Source organism: Oncorhynchus masou, chromosome 13 (assembly GCF_036934945.1).
Source record: "Oncorhynchus masou masou isolate Uvic2021 chromosome 13, UVic_Omas_1.1, whole genome shotgun sequence".
NCBI classification, from domain to species: domain Eukaryota; kingdom Metazoa; phylum Chordata; class Actinopteri; order Salmoniformes; family Salmonidae; genus Oncorhynchus; species Oncorhynchus masou.
This window is the reverse complement of record NC_088224.1, coordinates 15,638,068-15,652,872: the sequence shown is the minus strand read 5'-3', so window position 1 is coordinate 15,652,872 and position 14,805 is coordinate 15,638,068. Positions and strand designations below refer to the sequence as shown.

Sequence of the window (14,805 nt, the reverse complement as noted above, 5' to 3'; positions counted from 1 at the left end):
GCTCTAACTCACTGCTCTAGCTAGCTGCCTCTCAAAGCTAGAAACATACATTCACCACCACTACACCTACCTCCAGTCCACCACATCATCTCTGAGATGGAGCCCAGCTCCATATGAAAAATAAAAAAGAGTGGTCCCTTCAAAATTAGGCAATCCGGCTATTTCAGCCACACCCGAGCACACTGCCATGCAATCTCCATAGACAAACATTGGCAGTAGAATGGCCTTACTGAAGAGATCAGTAAATTTCAACGTGGCACCGTCATAGGATGCCATCTTTCCAACAAGTCAGTCAAACGTCTGCCCTGCTTGAGCTTCCCCGGTCAACTGTACGTGCTGTAATTGTCAAGTGGAAATATCTTGGAACAAGGGCTCTGCCGCGATGTGGTAGGCCACACAAGCTCGGAACAGGACCGCCGAGTGCTAAAATTCCATCTGTCTTCAGTTGCAACACTCACTACCGAGTTTCAAACAGCCTCTGGATGCAACGTCAGCACAATAACTGTTCGTCAGGAGCTTCATGAAATGGGTTTCCATGGAGGAGCAGCTTCACACAAGCCTAAGATCATCATGCGCAATGCCAAGCGACGGCTGGACTGGTGTAAAGCTCACTGCCATTAGACTCTGGAGTAGTTGAAATGTGTTCTCTGCAGTGATGAATCACACTTCACCATCTAACAGTCCAACGGACGAATCTGGGTTTGGCGGCTGCCAGGAGAATGCTACCTGCAAATGTAAAGTTTGGTGGAGGAGTACTGTTAATGGTCTGGGGCTGTTTTCATGGTTCGGGCTAGGACCTTAGTTCCAGTGAAGGGAAATCTTAAAGCTACAGCATACAATGACATTCTAGACGATTCTGTGCTTCCTAATTTGTGGAAACAGTTTAGAAAAGGCCCTTTCCTGTTTCAGCATGAAAATGCCCCCATATACAAAGCAAGGTCCATACAGAAATAGTTTGTCGAGATCGGTGTGGAAGAACTTGACGGGCCTGCACAGAGTCCTGACCTCAACCCCAACAAAAACCTTTGGGATGAATTGGAACACCGACTGTGAGCCAGGCCTAATCGCCCAACCTCACTAATGCTCTTGTGGCTGAATGGAAGCAATGGCAGCAATGTTCCAACATCTAGTGGAAAGCCTTCCCAGAAGAGTGGAGGCTGTTATAGCAGCAAAGGAGGGGACCAACTCCATATTAATGCCCATGACTGTGGAATGAGATGTTGGACAAGCAGGTGTCCACAAACCTTCCGTCATGTAGTGTACTAAACGCAATTAGAATATACTCAGTGGACACATCCTAACATGCTAGCACAGCAGCAGGGAGACAATAGGTCAAGGAGGGGGCTTGCCTGCAGCCCAGCACCAGTAATCATCTATTTGCATAATCCAACAAGGCCAAACGTGAATGGAGTCTTCCAGACAAAGCAGATTATCCTGGGGGGGGTAGCTATAGCTACAGTAACCATCTCAAATCAAATGGTATTTGGAACATGCACCGAATAAAGCAGGTGGAGACTTTACCGTGAAATGCTTACTAACAAACCCTTTCCCAACAATTAAAATGGAAGAACAATATGAAATAAAAAAGGAAGTAGTTACAAAATAAAGTACCATCATCTAATTGTTTTATATATCTGTCAATGACAATATTACATTTTAAAGATTTATTACATTTGTAATGTTAGCAGAGCCTGGTATGATGAATAGCAGTAGTGCATTCCTCTATTTCTAGGAAACTAGGTGTGGTAGATAATGCTAAATATTATTCACAACAATATGTACTATCGCCTCCACTTCCTATGTGGTGTCTGCGTTCAGAATGACGGCTTCATAGAGACATATTTAGGATTTGTGTTCAGAAAGACGGCTTCAGAGAGACATATTTAGGATCTGTGTTCAGAAAGATGGCTTCAGAGAGACATATTTAGGATCTGTTCAGAACGATGGCTTCAGAGAGACATATTTAGGATCTGTGTTCAGAAAGATGGCTTCAGAGAGACATATTTAGGATCTGTGTTCAGAAAGATGGCTTCAGAGAGACAGATGTCGTATCTGTGATTGGGAGCTTTTAATCAGAAGGCTGAGATGGGCTGCTCTAACCTGATTACGCCTCACAGAGTCACAAACACACACAGGCAGACTCAGCACAGCACTGCCCCATCTGTACTATGAGCATTGCTCTCCTCCTCTCTGTTCTGCTCTCCTCTCTGCTCTGCTCTGCTCTCCTCTCTGCTCTGCTCTGCTCCGCTCTCCTCTCTCTGCTTCTCTCTCCGCCTCTCTCCGCTCCCCTCCTCTCTCCGCTCCCCTCCTCTCCCGCTCCCCTCCTCTCTCCGCTCCCCTCCCTCTCTCCGCTCCCCTCCTGCTCCCCTCCCTCCTCCTCCGCTCCCCTCCTCTCTCCGCTCCCCTCCTCTCCGCACTCCTCCTCCTCTCACTGCTCCCCTCCTCCTCCTCCTCTCTCTGCTCCCCTCCGCACTCCTCCTCCTCCTCTCTCTGCTACCCTCCGCACTCCTCCTCCTCTCTCTGCTCCCCTCCTCCTCCTCCTCTCTGCTCTGCTCTCCTCCTCCTCTCTGCTCCGCTCTCCTCCTCCTCCTCTCTCTGCTCTCCTCCTCCTCTCTCCGCTCTCCTCCTGCTCCGCTCTCCTCCTGCTCTCTCTGCTCCGCTCTCCTCCTGCTCGGCTCTCCTCCTCGGCTCTCCTCCTGCTCTCCTCCTCGCTCTGCTCTCCTGCTCTCCTCCTCGCTCTGCTCTCCTCCTCGCTCTGCTCTCCTGCTCTCCTCCTCGCTCTGCTCTCCTGCTCTCCTCCTCGCTCTGCTCTCCTGCTCTCCTCCTCGCTCTGCTCTCCTGCTCTCCTCCTCGCTCTGCTCTCCTCTCTCTCCTGCTCTCCTCCTCTCTCTCTCCTGCTCTCTTCTCTGCTCTCTGCTCTGCTCTCTGCTCTTCTCTGCTCTCTGCTCCTCTCCGCTCGGCTATCCGCTCTGCTCTTCTGCTCTCTGCTCGGCTATCGACTCTGTTCTCCTCCTCTCCTCTTCACTCTCCTCCTCTCCTCTTCACTCTCCTCCTCTCCTCTTCACTCTCCTCTTCACTCTCCTCCTCTCCTCTTCACTCTCCTCCTCTCCTCTTCACTCTCCTCCTCCTCTTCACTCTCCTCCTCTCCTCTTCACTCTCCTCCTCTCCTCTTCACTCTCCTCCTCTCCTCTTCACTCTCCTCCTCTCCTCTTCACTCTCCTCCTCTCCTCTTCGCTCTCCTCTCCTCTTCGCTCTCCTCCTCTCCTCTTCGCTCTCCTCCTCTCCTCTTCGCTCTCCTCCTCTCCTCTTCGCTCTCCTCCTCTCCTCTTCGCTCTCCTCCTCTCCTCTTCGCTCTCCTCCTCTCCTCTTCGCTCTCCGCTCTTCCTCTCTGCAGCCAGGCAACAATACAAACCCTCACCTCTCCTCCATTCCTCTCTCCATCCCTCCATTCTAATCAGCAGTCAGCAGCCAGAGCCCACTCTCTACTCTCCCTCCCTCTCCTCTCCCTCTGTAGATGTGGGAAGAGAAAATCAGCCAGTTTCTTGTACTTACATGTAATTGTTAACGCCATGGCTGCAGCTGCTGTGCTCCAGAATGACTGACGGCAAAACCTTGGACGCACTGAGACGAAAGGAGCAGCTAACGAATGCAGCGAGGAAGAGAGAGATGAAGGAGAGGGGGATAGAGAGAGATCGGGGAGGGAGGGAGGGGAAGAAGCAGCAGATGGTCCCCTGGTAAAATGACAGAGTTGTGCTAACAGATTTTAAAGGCACGAGCTGGGTATCTAGCCACGGGCGTGAGGCAGGTCGTTGTGGCGATCGTGGTCACGGAGGGCAATGTTCATCCTCCTGCCTGCTTGCTTGATGATATCTACCTCCTCTCTCTACTGCCAGTCTGAGAGGACCACCAGGCAGCCCCGTTTATGTTGATCTCAGTGTTTAAGCCCGATTGGGCGCATTCCACAGTGGTATGAGCCAATAGGGTGGCAGCTGAGGAATCACATGGGCTGTGGTGGTGTGTGTGTGTACATGTGTATGTGTTTGTGTGTGTGGGGATGACAGGTTTAGAGACGGGGAGGGGAGGAGGAGACTGAGTGAGAGCCTGTACATCAGAACCCCTCTGCCTGGATGCACAGAGCTGGAGGTTTTCTAGTCGGGAGGCGTAGCAAGCCCCTCATCACACACAGCCGTTTGGATAAAGAGACAGAGGGCTGTCGTACATGACCGTTCTTCGAAATAGACACACACAAGCATGCAGGCACACGCACACACAATCCCACACGCACCCACAGGCATAGAAGAGGCTCCCTTTTTCTAAAGTGGAGCCAGTGTAGTGCAGCAGCAGTAATTGGACTGGGGTTGCTATGGAAACAGAGGAAACAGTTTGTCAGATGGAGCGGACAGAGAGCAGAACAGAGTAGAAGAGAGCAGAACATAGCAGAGTAGACTAGAACAGACTAGAACAGAGTAAAAGTTGTATTCTACTATACTCTTTTCTACTCTGTTCTGTTTTACTCTGTTCTAGTAGAAAAGAGTAGAACAGAACAGATTTGAAAAGAGTAGAAACGGAGTAGAGTAGAACAGAACAGCGTAGAACAGAACAGCACACAACAGAGTAGCACACAGCAGAGCAGGGTAGAACAGAACAGGGTAGAACAGAGCAGGGTAGAGTAGAACAGAACAGCACACAACAGAGTAGAGTAGAACAGAACTGAGTAGAGTAGAACTGAGTAGAGTAGAACAGAGTAGAACACAACAGAAGAGTAGAAACGGAGTAGAACAGAACAGCACACAACAGAGTAGAGTAGAACAGAACAGAGTAGAACAGAACAGAGTAGAGTACAACAGAATAGAGTAGAAACAGAGTAGAACAGAACAGCACACAACAGAGTAGAGTAGAACAGAACAGCACACAACAGAGTAGCACCCAAAAGAGTAGAGTAGAACAGAGTAGAGTAGAACAGAACAGAGAAGAACAGAACAGAGTAGAACAGAGTAGAGAATAACAGAACAGAGTAAATAAATGTGAAGGTGGGACTACAGTAACCACACCACAAAAGAGAAGAAAATGGGAGGATGCACAGACAAATAGCCCATTCCAAATAGCACCCTATTCTCTTGGTAGTGTACTCCTTTTGACCAGGGCTCTGGTCTACAGTAGTGCAATAGGGTGCCATTTGGGACGCATTCAAAACTAACACACACAGTAGGAGAAAAGGATCATGTAAAGAGCAGGAAGGGAATGCAGGACAAGATGTGGTTGTATTACCTTTTACACCTTAAAGCAAAATCTGGTCTTCATGGAAAAGAAAATTCTGACAAAAAAAAATAAGAATCATGAAAACGTGAAAACCCCTGTGTTTGAAAGAAAACATACCCAGACACAACTAATGAATCACTGTTATGATCATTATTTGGTGAGAGTGCTGCTTTTGGAACCAAGCGCTATAGGAAACATTCTATGACCCACAGACAAACCATGGATGTCACCCATGGTCAGCTGACTACACAAAACAGACAGATGGACATGTCCAGAATGACCATCGGTGACACATGTTCAGAGCCATCTCTATATACAACTCTGTTTCTCAACGCTGTTTCTTTGGCATAAGAATGACTATGGCCATATGTGCTGATGGGTACATTGTGACTGTTCTACAGTCTGGCACAGCAGCAGGCTCTAGAGGCGAAAGAAACGCACACCTATTTAGGCAAGGTGCTGGCTGGCGGAGTAGAACACTTAAAAACATAAAGGAGAGCCGCACACTCTAGGAGCTCAGATGCTAAAATATTTATGTCCAACCGTCTTCATCAGGGTTTTATGACAAACACTGCAGGTTGACTCATTTATATAGTGTCAAAAGACACACACAGGTGTCTGTAATCATGGCCGAGTGTGGCCTGATATCATTGGTTAATTCACATATATTAAAATAGCATACAAAAACATAAATGGATGGCGTACGATCATAGATACAATTTGAATACATATGCCTAGAAACATTTACAATGAACAGCAAAATCACAATAATCACAAGAATGGCTTCAGATCAAAGTCTACATTGAGACCGAAGGGAGCAAGGGTCTTTAAGTTAAAGATCCAGGCAGCCTCTTGTTTGAACAATAAATTGTCGAGGTCACCCCCCCTCCCCCCCAGGGAGGGTGACATGTTCGATGACAATATAACAGAGACGAAATCGAGTGGATTTCTTCCAAAAAGTGGGCCACAACTGGGTAAGTCGAGTTTTTGCACCTAATGGTGCTTCGATGCGCAGAGATACGTACTTTTAATTTGTGCTTTGATTTACCCACATATTACCCACAAGACAAGTCATAAGATAAATAACTGCCTTAGTGGAGCACGTGATAAAACCAGCAGCAGGCTCTAACTGAACCAGAGAGATAGTCTCCATCTCCTAAACAAACACCAGCAGCAGGCTCTAACTGAACCAGAGAGATAGTCTCCATCTCCTAAACAAACACCAGCAGCAGGCTCTAACTGAACCAGAGAGATAGTCTCCATCTCCTAAACAAACACCAGCAGCAGGCTCTAACTGAACCAGAGAGATAGTCTCCATCTCCTAAACAAACACCAGCAGCAGGCTCTAACTGAGCCAGAGAGATAGTCTCCATCTCCTAAACAAACACCAGCAGCAGGCTCTAACTGAACCAGAGAGATAGTCTCCAACTCCTAAACAAACACCAGGGAAGTGAGGGATGGTGAGGAGGAGGAGGAGAGGAGGAAGAGAGGAAGAATGTGGAGAATAATCTATCCCAATTCAATAAATACTCATTCTCATCTTGTGAAGAGAAAGTGGTGTGTGTTATTGGATATTAGGATTCCTGGCACAGAGGGTGTGTGTGTGTGTGTGTTTCATTCTCAGGCGAGCTGTTCAATTCCGTCAGCAAAGGATGAAAAACCAACATAGCTTGGAATCACTGATCTACCATAGCATCTAAAACACCGACTTCAGTTTTACACTGCAAGGGGGAATATTTCAAAAATATATATACAGTGAGAGAAAAAAGTATTTGATCCCCTGCTGAATAAGTACATTGGCCCACTGACAAAGAAATGATCAGTCTATAATTTTAATGGTAGGTTTATTTGAACAGTGAGAGACAGAATAACAACAACAAAATCCAGAAAAACGCATGTCAGAATGTTATAAATTGATTTGCATTTTAATGAGGGAAATAAGTAGTTGACCGTTTCTCAATCAGAAAGATTTTTGGCGCCCAGGTGTCTTTTACACAGGTAACGAGCTGAGATTAGGAGCACACTCTTAAAGGGAGTGCTCCTAATCTCAGCTTGTTACCTGTATAAAAGACACCTGTCCGCAGAAGCAATCAATCAGATTCCAAACTCTCCACCATGGCCAAGACCAAAGAGCTCTCCAAGGAAGTCAGGGACACGATTGTAGACCTACACAAGGCAGGAATGGGCAACAAGACCATCGCCAAGCAGCTTGGTGAGAAGGTGACAACAGTTGGTGCGATTATTCGCAAATGGAAGAAACACAAAAGAACTGTCAATCTCCCTCGGCCTGGGGCTCCATGCAAGATCTCACCTCGTGGAGTTGCAATGATCATGAGTACGGTGAGGAATCAGCCCAGAACTACACGGGAGGATCTTGTCAATGATCTCAAGGCAGCTGGGACCATAATCACCAAGAAACCAATTGGGAACACACTACGCCGTGAAGGACTGAAATCCTGCAGCGCCTGCAAGGTCCCCCTGCTCAAGAAAGCACATATACATGCCCATCTGAAGTTTGCCAATGAATGAACATATGAATGAATCAGAGGACAACTGGGTGAAAGTGGTGTGGTCAGATGAGACCAAAATGGAGCTCTTTGGCATCAACTCAACTCGCTGTGTTTGGAGGAGGAGGAATGCTGCCTATGACCTCAAGAACACCATCCCCACCGTCAAACATGGAGGTGGAAACATGCTTTGAGGGTGTTTTTCTGCTAAGGGGACAGGACAACTTCACCGCATCAGAGGGACGATGGACAGGGCCATGTACCGTCAAATCTTGGGTGAGAAGCCAGGGCATTGAAAATGGGTCGTGGATGGGTATTCCAGCATGACAATGACACAAAACACACGGCCAGGGCAACAAAGGAGTGGCTCAAGAAGAAGCACATTAAGGTCCTGGAGTGGCCTAGCCAGATTTCAAAAAGGCTTTTCGGCGAAAGCAAACGATGCCATTATCTGAGGATAGCACCTCCGTAAACAAAAGAGAGAAAACATATTTCAACCCTGCAGGAGCGCAACACAAAACACAGAAATAAAAATATAAATCATGCCTTACCTTTGACGAGTTTCTTCTTTTGGCATCCCAATATGTCCCATAAACATCATAAATGGTCCTTTTGTTCGATTAATTATGTCCATATATATCCAAAATGTCCATTTATTTGGCGCATTTGATCCAGAAAAACACTGGTTCCAACTTGCGCAACAACAAAATATTTCAAAAGTTACCTGTAAACTTTGCCAAAACATTTCAAACTACTTTTGTAATACAACTTTAGGTATTTTTTAAAGTAAATAATCAATAAAATTGAAGACGGGATGATCTGTGTTCAATATAGGAAGAAAACAAACTGACGCATGCTTTCTGGTCACAATACTTATTTTCCACCATAATTTGCAAATAAATTCATTAAAAATCCTACAATGTGATTTTCTGGGTTTTTTTTTTCTAATTTTGTCGGTCATAGTTGAAGTGTACCTATGATGAAAATTACAGGCCTCTCTCTTCTTTTTAAGTGGGAGAACTTGCACAATTGGTGGCTGACTAAATACTTTTTTGCCCCACTGTATATATATTTAACTAGGCAAGTCAGGGGGATAGACCTATTGACTCATAGATTATTCACTAAATGAAGCATTGGTGTCATACAAGGCACCCGTGAATATACAGCCCACCCGTGAATATACAGCCCACCCGTGAATATACAGCCCACCCGTGAATATACAGCCCACCCGTGAATATACAGCCCACCCGTGAATATACAGCCCACCCGTGAATATACAGCCCACCCGTGAATATACAGCCCACCCGTGAATATACAGCCCACCCGTGAATATACAGCCCACCTGTGAATATACAGCCCACCTGTGAATATACAGCCCACCTGTGAATATACAGCCCACCTGTGGCCATCTTATCTCTATAGAGCTGCTGTCTATGCCGTCTGACAAAATCACTACTTTAGTAGTTCTTCTTAATAAATAAGGTATACCTTTGTGGCTGCTGAATACCAACTATCAATCACTTAGATCATGTATTTTCAGGTAGAGATACCTTGAAGCAACTGCTATCCCTCCAGATTGCACATTCTTCTGTCTCTTTTACATAGCAGGCATAAAAGAAAGAAAGACCGGACAAGAAGGCGCGCAATGGATTATGGTCATTGTAATAAAATAAATAATAAAACCACTTGTGCCCTCTCAGTTTTAGTTTTATGTCCCTATATAAAAATTGCAAAAAAGTTCAAATGATTGAGTGACAGGTTGGCGCAAAATATGTATCTTCGCCACGCTGTGTCAGCACCACAGACAGAGCGCCAACCTGTAGGGGGGCTATGGAAAAGCCACTGCGGTAGTTAGGTATATAAAAAGTGGGGGAAACACTTCTCATCTCTGTGTTAGGCTAAGTAAATAACGGGATTCACATCCACCTGTCATTTTTTATTTATAAGGTTGGGGTCAAGTTTACCAGTCGGGCCCAAGTGAGGACACCTTGTTGGAGGCTGAATAGTCTCATTCCTGCTCCTCTGCTCTTCCTATGGGGGGCTCTGCAGGAGTTTCTGCCCTATGATGGGGTGTGTGTCGTTTCCATCCCGACATCGATTGACACTGAATTGATTATGACGAGCTCTCTTCAGAGCCTGGAGAGGAGAGGGTGTGCTTTGACCCCTTCCCTGGGCTCGGGGAGAAAAGGACTGCACCGCAGCATGTTCCTGGGTGTGGCACAGAGGTGTTTACTGCTGGAGGGGTCTAGAGACAACCCCAGTGTCCTCTGTGCATCGTTCAGGAGAGAATGCTGCCTTACCTGCTTCAACAAAGGCCCATGATAGGGAGGTTTGTGCCAGCGCATCGCCGAAAGCTGAGTGGGCAGTTTAAGGCCAGTGAAAAGTGTTTACCTTCCTCGGAGCAACTGCTATGATGTTCCTTTATTTGCTCCGCCAATCTACATTCACTAAATGGACATACCCATATTGGTCAATATGTACCCAATGCTAGTTTGCAATGTGCCATTCTGCCTTGCTGTGTCCATTAGTTTGGGTAGTGTGTGTTTAAGGGGAGTGGTTAGAAATACTGAACCGTAATGATTTCAGTTGAAGGGAAAATGCTATGTCCTGATGATGTTTGAAGTTCCTGCTGATATGTGAGGAACGTAGGAAGCATAATTATTAAATGTCGACACTAGAATAATTCAAATTCCTGATCACTATTTGTTTCATTGTGTCAATTGTTTGTAAATAATTATTAATGACCCGTGAAATATATATTGATCAGTGAAGTTTACTGTTAAACCCACCATATTCCACCATTAATTTAGAATGTTTGGTTACAACACCATTCTGTATACTTCTGGCCCTTCTTTGGACACTGTGTTAACAACCCTCCAGGCAAGCTTCAATGCCATACAACTCTCCTTCCGTGGCCTCCAATTGCTCTTAAATACAAGTAAAACTAAATGCATGCTCTTCAACCGATCGCTACCCGCAACTGCCCGCCTGTCCAACATCACTACTCTGGACGGCTCTGATTTAGAATACGTGGACAACTACAAATACTTAGGTGTCTGGTTAGACTGTAAACTCTCCTTCCAAACCCATATGAAATATCTCAAATCCAAAGTTAAATCTAGAATTGGCTTCCTATTTCGCAACAAAGCATCCTTCACTCATGCTGACAAACATACCCTTGTAAAACTGACCATCCTACCAATCCTCGACTTTGGCGATGTCATTTACAAAATAGCCTCCAATAACCTACTCAACAAATTGGATGCAGTCTATCACAGTGCAATCCGTTTTGTCACCAAAGCCCCATATACTACCCACCATTGCGACCTGTACGCTCTCGTTGGCTGGCCCTCGCTTCATACTCGTCGCCAAACCCACTGGCTCCATGTCATCTACAAGACCCTGCTAGGTAAAGTCCCCCCTTATCTCAGCTCGCTGGTCACCATAGCATCTCCCACCTGTAGCACACGCTCCAGCAGGTATATCTCTCTAGTCACCCCCAAAACCAATTCTTTCTTTGGCCGCCTCTCCTTCCAGTTCTCTGCTGCCAATGACTGGAACGAACTACAAAAAGCACTGAAACTGGAAACACATATCTCCCTCACTAGCTTTAAGTACCAACTGTCAGAGCAGCTCACATATTACTGCACCTGTACATAGTCCACCTATAATTTAGCCCAAACAACTACCTCTTTCCCTACTGTACTTAATTTATTTATTTATTTTGCTCCTTTGCACCCCATTATTTTTATTTCTACTTTGCACATTCTTCCATTGCAAATCTACCATTCCAGTGTTTTACTTGCTATATTGTATTTACTTTGCCACCATGGCCTTTTTTTGCCTTTACCTCCCTTATCTCACCTCATTTGCTCACATCGTATATAGACTTTTTTATACTGTATGTTTGTTTTACTCCATGTGTAAATCTGTGTCGTTGTATGTGTCGAACTGCTTTGCTTTATCTTGGCCAGGTCGCAATTGTAAATGAGAACTTGTTCTCAACTTGCCTACCTGGTTAAATAAAGGTGAAATAAATAAATGTAAAAAATGTCGGATCAGTCATTGTTTTGGGACATTATTACTGATGATAGGATGACATAAATTGTATCTTAGAAAGACTACACATTCTAGAATCAGGATCACATGGAATTGTTGTGCAATTTAAATGTTTAAATATGAAACTATTTGTGAAAAGATAAGATGTTTTTTTCATTGTAAAACGTAGGTCCAGTCAGTGGCCACACCCAAGTGAACAGACATTAGTTGAGAACTATGGAACACGCCCTTCTCTCCCCCAGTACAAAAGCCTGTTGACGGAAGCCAACCTTAGTTCCAGAAATGTTAGGACTGCTGTCCTAACGTTTAAAAGGGTACATTTTACACTGTGTCTCAACACACAGAAACAGCCAGCGAGCTCACTCCTGCTAAACGGGAGCAGGGATACTAACACACTGAATGAGTGCTTATCCCCAATTATAATGTCACCTTCAGGCAGTATAGTACAGTATGCATCCTTACAGGGTGGTACGGAGGGGCTGAGAGCAGAGTATGGAAGGGGGAAAGGCACAGGGCTTTGCGAGATGGTGAGACTGGTCAGCATTACCGGGCCTAAGTTGGCAAACAAACACATACAGACTTTGCTGTTTCAGGATGGGTGCCTTTACTGCAATGTTACAAAGTGTGTTTGTCCCAAATGGCACCCTATTCCCTAAATAGTGCACTGCTTTTGACCAGAGCCCTATATAGGGAATAGGATGCCATTTGGGACACAAACAATGACTCACATCATGATGCCTCAAAACAAGGCAGGGTGTTGAAGCTACAGAGGAGAATGGTGGTTAGTCAATACTGTACACACAACAAATAGTACCTCTGTTGCTACAGTAATGTGATGATCTTCTGAAACAGCAACAGCCTACCTTACACTATCCACTATTCATTTGACAACAGGAAAAATGGAATGTTCATATGATGCTGTGTACAGTACTAGAATACTGATTGGATTGGCTTAGGTTTCCAATTTCCCGTGAAGTTCACATTTTCTATGCAATCTGACAGTCTGGCAAAAAAACACACAATCAGACTGAATCAGACTTCCTCAGAGACAGTGACTGAATCAGACTTCCTCAGAGACAGTGACTGAATCAGACTTCCTCAGAGACAGTGACTGAATCAGACTTCCTCAGAGACAGTGACTGAATCAGACTTCCACAGAGACAGTGACTGAATCTTCCACAGAACAGTGACAGACTTTCCTGTGACAGAGACAGTGACTGAATCAGACTTCCACAGAGACAGTGACTGAATCAGACTTCCACAGAGACAGTGACTGAATCAGACTTCCACAGAGACAGTGACTGAATCAGACTTCCTCAGAGACAGTGACTGAATCAGACTTCCTCAGAGACAGTGACTGAATCAGACTTCCTCAGAGACAGTGACTGAATCAGACTTCCACAGAGACAGTGACTGAATCAGACTTTCTCAGAGACAGTGACTGAATCAGACTTCCACAGAGACAGTGACAGACTTCCACAGAGACAGTGACTGAATCAGACTTCCTCAGAGACAGTGACTGAATCAGACTTCCACAGAGACAGTGACTGAATCAGACTTCCACAGAGACAGTGACTGAATCAGACTTCCACAGAGACAGTGACTGAATCAGACTTCCTCAGAGACAGTGACTGAATCAGACTTCCACAGAGACAGTGACTGAATCAGACTTCCACAGAGACAGTGACTGAATCAGACTTCCTCAGAGACAGTGACTGAATCAGACTTCCACAGAGACAGTGACTGAATCAGACTTCCACAGAGACAGTGACTGAATCAGACTTCCTCAGAGACAGTGACTGAATCAGACTTCCAGAGAGACACAGTGACTGAATCAGACTTCCACAGAGACAGTGACTGAATCAGACTTCCACAGAGACAGTGACTGAATCAGACTTCCACAGAGACAGTGACTGAATCAGACTTCCACAGAGACAGTGACTGAATCAGACTTCCACAGAGACAGTGACTGAATCAGACTTTCTCAGAGACAGTGACTGAATCAGACTTCCACAGAGACAGTGACTGAATCAGACTTCCACAGAGACAGTGACTGAATCAGACTTCCACAGAGACAGTGACTGAATCAGACTTCCTCAGAGACAGTGACTGAATCAGACTTCCACAGAGACAGTGACTGAATCAGACTTCCTCAGAGACAGTGACTGAATCAGACTTCCACAGAGACAGTGACTGAATCAGACTTCCACAGACAGAATCAGACTTCCACAGACTGAATCAGACTTCCTCAGAGACAGTGACTGAATCAGACTTCCACAGAGACAGTGACTGAATCAGAATCAATCAGACTTCCACAGAGACAGTGACTGAATCAGACTTCCTCAGAGACAGTGACTGAATCAGACTTCCACAGAGACAGTGACTGAATCAGACTTCCACAGAGACAGTGACTGAATCAGACTTCCACAGAGACAGTGACTGAATCAGACTTCCACAGAGACAGTGACTGAATCAGACTTCCACAGAGACAGTGACTGAATCAGACTTCCACAGAGACAGTGACAGAATCAGACTTCCACAGAGACAGTGACTGAATCAGACTTCCACAGAGACAGTGACAGAATCAGACTTCCACAGAGACAGTGACTGAATCAGACTTCCACAGAGACAGTGACTGAATCAGACTTCCACAGAGACAGTGACTGAATCAGACTTCCACAGAGACAGTGACTGAATCAGACTTCCACAGAGACAGTGACTGAATCAGACTTCCACAGAGACAGTGACTGAATCAGACTTCCACAGAGACAGTGACTGAATCAGACTTCCTCAGAGACAGTGACTGAATCAGACTTCCTCAGAGACAGTGACTGAATCAGACTTCCACAGAGACAGTGACTGAATCAGACTTGACTGAATCAGACTTCACAGAGACAGTGACTGAATCAGACTTCCACAGAGACAGTGACTGAATCAGACTTCCACAGAGACAGTGACTGAATCAGACTTCCACAGAGAC

General features: G+C 45.6%; 1 protein-coding gene across 4 annotated transcripts in view; it reads right to left on the bottom strand.

Moving 5' to 3' along the window:
• The window catches only part of LOC135551783 (engulfment and cell motility protein 1), a 158,906-nt gene that overhangs the window by 39,932 nt on the left and 104,169 nt on the right, over nucleotides 1-14,805 (bottom strand). Inside the window, exon 1 of one of the 4 annotated variants that reach the window (XM_064983010.1) lies at nucleotides 3,553-3,898. The exons of the other annotated variants lie outside the window; for them this stretch is intronic. The gene's annotated coding sequence lies outside the window, so the exon portion shown is untranslated. Of the gene's footprint in view, nucleotides 1-3,552; nucleotides 3,899-14,805 lie in introns of those variants that run through there. 4 annotated transcript variants of the gene reach the window in all.